The sequence below is a fragment of the Cnephaeus nilssonii genome, assembly GCF_951640355.1.
Source record: "Cnephaeus nilssonii genome assembly, chromosome: 13".
NCBI lineage: Eukaryota > Metazoa > Chordata > Mammalia > Chiroptera > Vespertilionidae > Cnephaeus > Cnephaeus nilssonii.
In genome coordinates, this window is record NC_137084.1 from 62,019,517 (window position 1) to 62,025,795 (window position 6,279).

Below are 6,279 nucleotides of genomic sequence, written 5' to 3' on the forward strand. Positions count from 1 at the left end.
TGTTTCTTTTGCACTCTTTTTCACATGCTCCCCAAAAGGTTTTCTTACTCCAGTGTTTTGAGACAGATAGAGAGCACAGTTATTTAGAGGACATAGAAAATGTGTAGGAAGGGTGGGATGAGGGCATGTGACAGGGGGTAGGGGAGGCTGGGGGAAAGTCAATGGGGGAAAAAAAGGAGATATATGTACTACTATGTGTAATACTTTAAACAATAAAAAAAAAAGAAAATGTGTAGTGCTTTATGTTTTAAGAATAATTTCTATCACAACGTCCTCATGCTTCTTTACCCACAAGAGAGACTAAATACTGACATTGCCCTTTCTTTCTCTACTCTGTGCAGCCACAGAGATATTTATAGTCCGGGAACCGGGCTACCTCACCGACATGGATGATCAGGAATTGGAACCCGTCTTGGTCACCATAGCAGCAGGCAGCCAGTGACATCAGAAGCCTGACATCGGTCAGTGCTGCTATGGTGAAGGAAACCAGAAACTGATATAAAGAAAACATTATATAAAATGCTTTTTATTCCTTTTGAGAGGCACTTGGGAATGATTTCTGAAAGAAGTAGCTGAATTCCTGCAACCATTTTTAAACCTTCAGCTTGTATTAAATAAAATTTATATTAGAAAAAAGATAATTTGAAAATAATGTAGAGTAGTAAGAATGCAAATGTGAATATATATGTCATATATTACATCATATATATATATATATATTTACCAACCATTAGTTTTAACTGCTAGTTTGACTATGAAGACACCCTGCTGTAGGATAACTATGCCATAACCCAGACTAAGTCAACTTGTCTTTCTAATGTAAACAAATGGATACATTAATTATGCTGGACTTTGGTGTTTGTTGATTCCTATCTGAACTCCATTTTTCCTAATGTTCCACTTTCCTTCTAGCTACACTCTAGGCTTCTCAGATTAACCCCTCCCACTTATTCTACTGCATCATTATTTCCATTTCCATTTATTAATTTTCAGTGAATCTCCTAATCTAGACCTGAAATAACTTGAAACATGCTTAGTTTATTATTCAGAACTAGAGGCCTGGTACACAAAATTCATACATGGGTAGGGTCCCTAGGCCTGACTGGTGATCAGGGCTGATCTGTGGGGTGACCGGCAGGGTGATCAGGGGCCCCCGTTGGCACCCACCTTGGCTGGCCTGGCGCCGCCTGCTGGCCAGCCCACCCCCCACTGGTTGCCTCCCTCTGCGGGGCAACTGGCGGGGCGATTGGGGGCCCCCCGCTGGCACCCACCTTGGCTGGCCTGGGGCCTGTGGGCTGGGGGCAGCTCCTGTGTTGATAATCTTCCCCCTGGTGGTCAGCGTGTGTCATAGCGACCGGTCACTCCACCAGTCATTCCACTGTTCGGTCAATTTGCATATTAGGCTTTTATTATATAGGATGATAATGCATGTGATACATTTGGCCCAATGCCTCAATAATTTTGGCCTCAACAGAAGTTAGTGATTTTATTCAACAAAGAAAATTTACAGTTCTCATCATGACTAGAAGTAGCTAGCAGTTTGGTTGGTTATATGGGCAAGGCAGAAATCATTTTTCTAGCTTAAATTAACAATTAAGAATATGAAAAGAAGGGCTTTCAATAGAAGCTGAATGGCCTCATCCATATGAGTTTCTGGTATCCTGGAAGAGCTTTCCCGTTACTAACAAATAAGGGAGACCTTAACAACCCTCTCAAAGAAAAGTCCATGCCACAGGAAGTGCACAAAGATGAGCAAAATCCATAAAGAAGTGATTGTTCAGGAGCTGTCCAGTACATGCAATAGCTCGGCTCAGAGCACACCATTCCAGCCAGCAGGTGCTCCAAGTCTCAGGCCATCAACCATGGGCTGTGTATTATATAACCCCATGGAGGGTTTCTGACTTAGGACTGCTGATTCCCTGACTCATCATGTTGCCTCCGATTATAGTGGGTAGAGGAACTCCCTCATAGGCTTTGGAGAGAAAGGAATGTGTACAGAACATCAAGACAGATATTAAAAGCAATTACCCGCCGAGACTGGTTTGGCTCAGTGGATAGAGCGTCGGCCTGTGGACTGAGGGGTCCCGGGTTCGATTCCGGTCAAGGGCATGTACATTGGTTGCAGGCATATCCCCAGTGGGGTGTGTGCAGGAGGCAGCTGGTCAATGTTTCTCTCTCATCGATGTTTCTGGCTCTCTGTCCCTCTCCCTTCCTCTCTGTGAAAAATCAATAAAATATATTAAAAAAAAAAAAAAAAGCAATTATCCTATATAATAAAAGCGTAATATGCAAATAGACCGAATGGCCGAACAGCAGAATGACCATCAGGGTGACCATTCAGGATCATGCTATGACACCCACTGGTGCCAGGCCAGCCAAGGTGAGTGCAATGCGATTGGTTGGGGGCCCAGCCATCACCCCATGATCGCCCCGCAGAGGGAGGCCCAGGCCACTGACAGGCAGGCTGCAGCAGGTGGGTGGGGCCTCCCTCTGTGAGGGAAGCCCAGGTCCTGGGTGCCAGCAACTGGAGGGAAGCCCATTTCGGTAGTCAGGGGAAAGAAGGCCTACTCTTGCACGAATTTCGTGCATTGGGCCTCTAGTTTTTAAAATAAAACTCCTGAATTCAAAATTGATACTTCCAAAGGCAAACATTTTAAATTCTTTTTTTGTGTGTGAGCTAATTGGCTGACTGAATTGAAAAGTTGTATTCTGGAATTATGCAAAACCAATTGCTTTTGCAAATAGGTTTTCCATTTATAACAATACCTAGCCCATATTTAATAAAACTTCCCATTGCAAAGTGTAGCTATGAGATGCTTGCTCTTATTACAGTGCTTCCCATGGCTGGCTGCACAACAAATGAAGATTGTAGGCTATTATTTAGTAGTGAAGTGCTCCCCCTAGTGAACATAAGTAGGAATTTAAACGAAAACAGAAACATCTTGAAAATATTTCAGTTCCTCTTTAATATTTAAATCATAGAATTAAAAAAAGTAGGGCACTAGCTACTTTATTGATTGGTCCCATAAGCTTTAGTATAGTAGAGACACACATTAAATCAAGGCTTTTTAGGTTACTGTAAGGGTTGAGATGGCAAGTCATTTTAGGGTTTTGAGTGCAGCAGGGTCTCTCAACCCTGTCATTATTGACATTGTAGGCTAGACAATTCTTAGTTTGGGCAGGGCCATCCTGTGCATTGTAGGATGTTTAGCAGCATTTCTGGCCTCTACCCATTTGATGTTAGCAGCATCTTCTCCCTACCTCCCATCCCCGCCCCCACACACACACACTCCTACCAGTCCTGATGACCAAAAATGTCTCGACATTGATTGCCAATTTCCCCAGGAGAGCAATATATCCTCCAGCTGAGAACCACTGGAACGGAGGGATGACACAATATGGCATCCTTTAATAGAATCACTCTCTATGTTTCTCTGTTGAGAATAGCCTGCAGGCAACAAAAATACCAGATAGGAATGGAGATGGTGAAAAGTGGTCAATTTCTGAATATATTTTGAAGTTAGAACTGACAAATTTTGAAAGAACAGATATGGAGACAGAGAGATAGAGGAGAGGAAGAGAGAGGGGAGAGGAGAGGGAGAGAGAGGGAGAGGGAGAGGGAGAGGGAGGGAGAGGGAGAGGGAGAGGGAGAGGGAGAGGGAGAGGGAGAGGGAGAGAGGGAGGAAGAAAGGGAGAGAGGAAGGGGACAGGGCAAGGGAGAGAGCAGAGTCAAGAATGACATCAAGGACTTGAGCCTGAAGAACTAGAACTGAGTTGTCATTAACTGGGATGTGGAGACAAAAAGAGGAGCTGACTTCAGAGGCTTTTTAGATACCCAAATAGAGATGAAATACAGTCTGGAAATTAGGAGAGGTGAGGTCCAGGCTGTTGTTATAAGTTTGGGAGTCATTATCTTATAAATAATATATGTAAGTTCATCTATGAAGTGAATATATATATGAAATTCCAACTATTCAATGTAAGAAATGTGTGAAGGAACCAGCAAAAGAAACTGAGAAGCAATAAGTACAGTTGGAGACAAGCAGACCAGTGTGATATTCTGGAAGTCAGGAGCCTTTGCACAGTTTTTCTCTTTATATGAAAGGGTCGCATCTTAGTAACTTCCTTCTTAAGGTTATCATTTGTGATTATATGCAATTTATCTTATTTTCTGCAGTAACATACTTACCTGGCTGTCTCCCCTAGGTTGTGAGTTCCTGAAAATAAAGATCTCTGCATCTTTGTAGCAACCAGCACAATAACTGGCAGAATACATGTTCAGTTGATACTGAGATTTAATAGGAAATCCACCCTTCTGAAATCAGTTAAATCAAGGCTCTCAATTCAAAATTAGCAATAACTCAGACATAATTCAAATAACTGAGATGTTTAAATTCTGTGTTGAATCATACCATGAAAGGGATACCATTGCTGCCTTGAATTCAAAGTGTCTCTGCTTTTATTTTATGTGTTTGGGACTCTTGATAACATTGTATTTGATAAAAGAAAATTAGATCCATGGCTAATAACTATAAGCCATTAATCATCCCTAATTTTCTATTGCCATCATACCCATCAGAGACATGCTTGAAAGCTGAAAAGGTGGTTAGCCTACATGTTATCTTAAATATTTTTAATTGATTAAATAAATGAATCATCTAAACATATTGTAAATTTACTGTGCCAGAGTATGTAAAATACTTTCTATATTAGTGTTTTATTTAAAACTCTATGAATTAATGACACAGATAAGGAAATTGAGAATCAAAGATGTTAATAAATATCCCCCCCAATTAAACATAGCTGAAATACCATATCACATCTGAAAAGTTAACAGTAATTCCTTAATATCATTAACCAGTCAGTATTCAAATTCCTGGTTGTCATAAATGATAATTTTTTTCAATTTTTAAGTTTCTTTGATTCAAGGTCCAGATCATTATGACTGGTTTATATCTCCTAAATACCTCTCATTCTGTAAGTTCCCCTCCATCACTTTTTTCCCCTTGCAACTTATTGAAGAAATAATCATGCCAATTGCATCCCTTCAGTGGCATTCTTCTGTCCTATTTCCTTGGTAGATACTTGATCAGATTTAAGTATAATTCATTTCGGTAAAACCAGAAAGCATGTTATGTTAAAAATGTCTCCTGTGTACTTTTAGCAGCTGACCCAATAGTTTTATTTTACTAAACATGTATCTGTTCTCTTTTGCCAAGAATCCCAATCTTAAGCAACAAATAGAATGATAGAATTAGAATACCACATTATTCACTTGCCTTATCCTACAGTATTTTTATCCCATACAATCTCAGAATAACACTAACACTGCCACCAACATAGTCATTGTAGACAATGTAAGACGATTTCTGCAGTTCTCGTTTTAGTTTAGGACATATCCCATTAGAAAGATACACATTATTGAACTTTATAGCAGTAAGAATAGTTCTCTGTGTTGTTATGGTACCAACCGGATAAATATTTAGGTACATTTATTTTTTTAAAGATTGTTTTATAATTTAAAAAATATTTAAATGACTCAAGTTTTGAGAAAGCAATGACACCTTCCTCACAATTTAGAATGCCCTTGATAAAAGGACACTTTATAACAGGGGTCCTCAAACTTTTTAAACAGGGGGCCAGTTCACTGTCCCTCAGACCGTTGGAGGGCCGGACTATAGTTTAAAAAAAACTATGAACAAATTCCTATGCACACTGCACATATCTTATTTTGAAGTAAAAAAACAAAATGGCAAAAACACCCGCATGTGGCCCGTGGGCCGTAGTTTGAGGACGCCTGCTTTATAATATCAAAGTTATGTTCTAGATATCTTATTATGTATATTGTCTCCCCAACTAGACTATTATCTTGTCTTCAACTTTTATCCTATCAACCTAGTATAGTCTAATCATACTCCAAAGTTTTCAAAAACTTTACTATATGTAGCTTGATTTGTTGCTTTGAAATAGCTCATTAAACATTTATATACTGTCCCGCGCCCCCCCCCCCCCCGAAAAATATTTCATAAAAGCAATCTGAATGAACAGTTAGGAAAATAAAGCTTGTTTGGCCTGATCCAATTATATCAAATCTGTTGTTTTAGGATCTCATCCTGGATAGAAGTAGATAAAGCTTATGGTAGGTTCAATAATGGTCCCCCAAGATGTCTATGTCAGAATCCCTAGAATCTGTGAATGTTACCTTATATGACAAAAGGGAGTTTGCAGACGTGATAAAGGATTGAAAATGGAGGGACATCCAGGTAAGCCCAACAATAT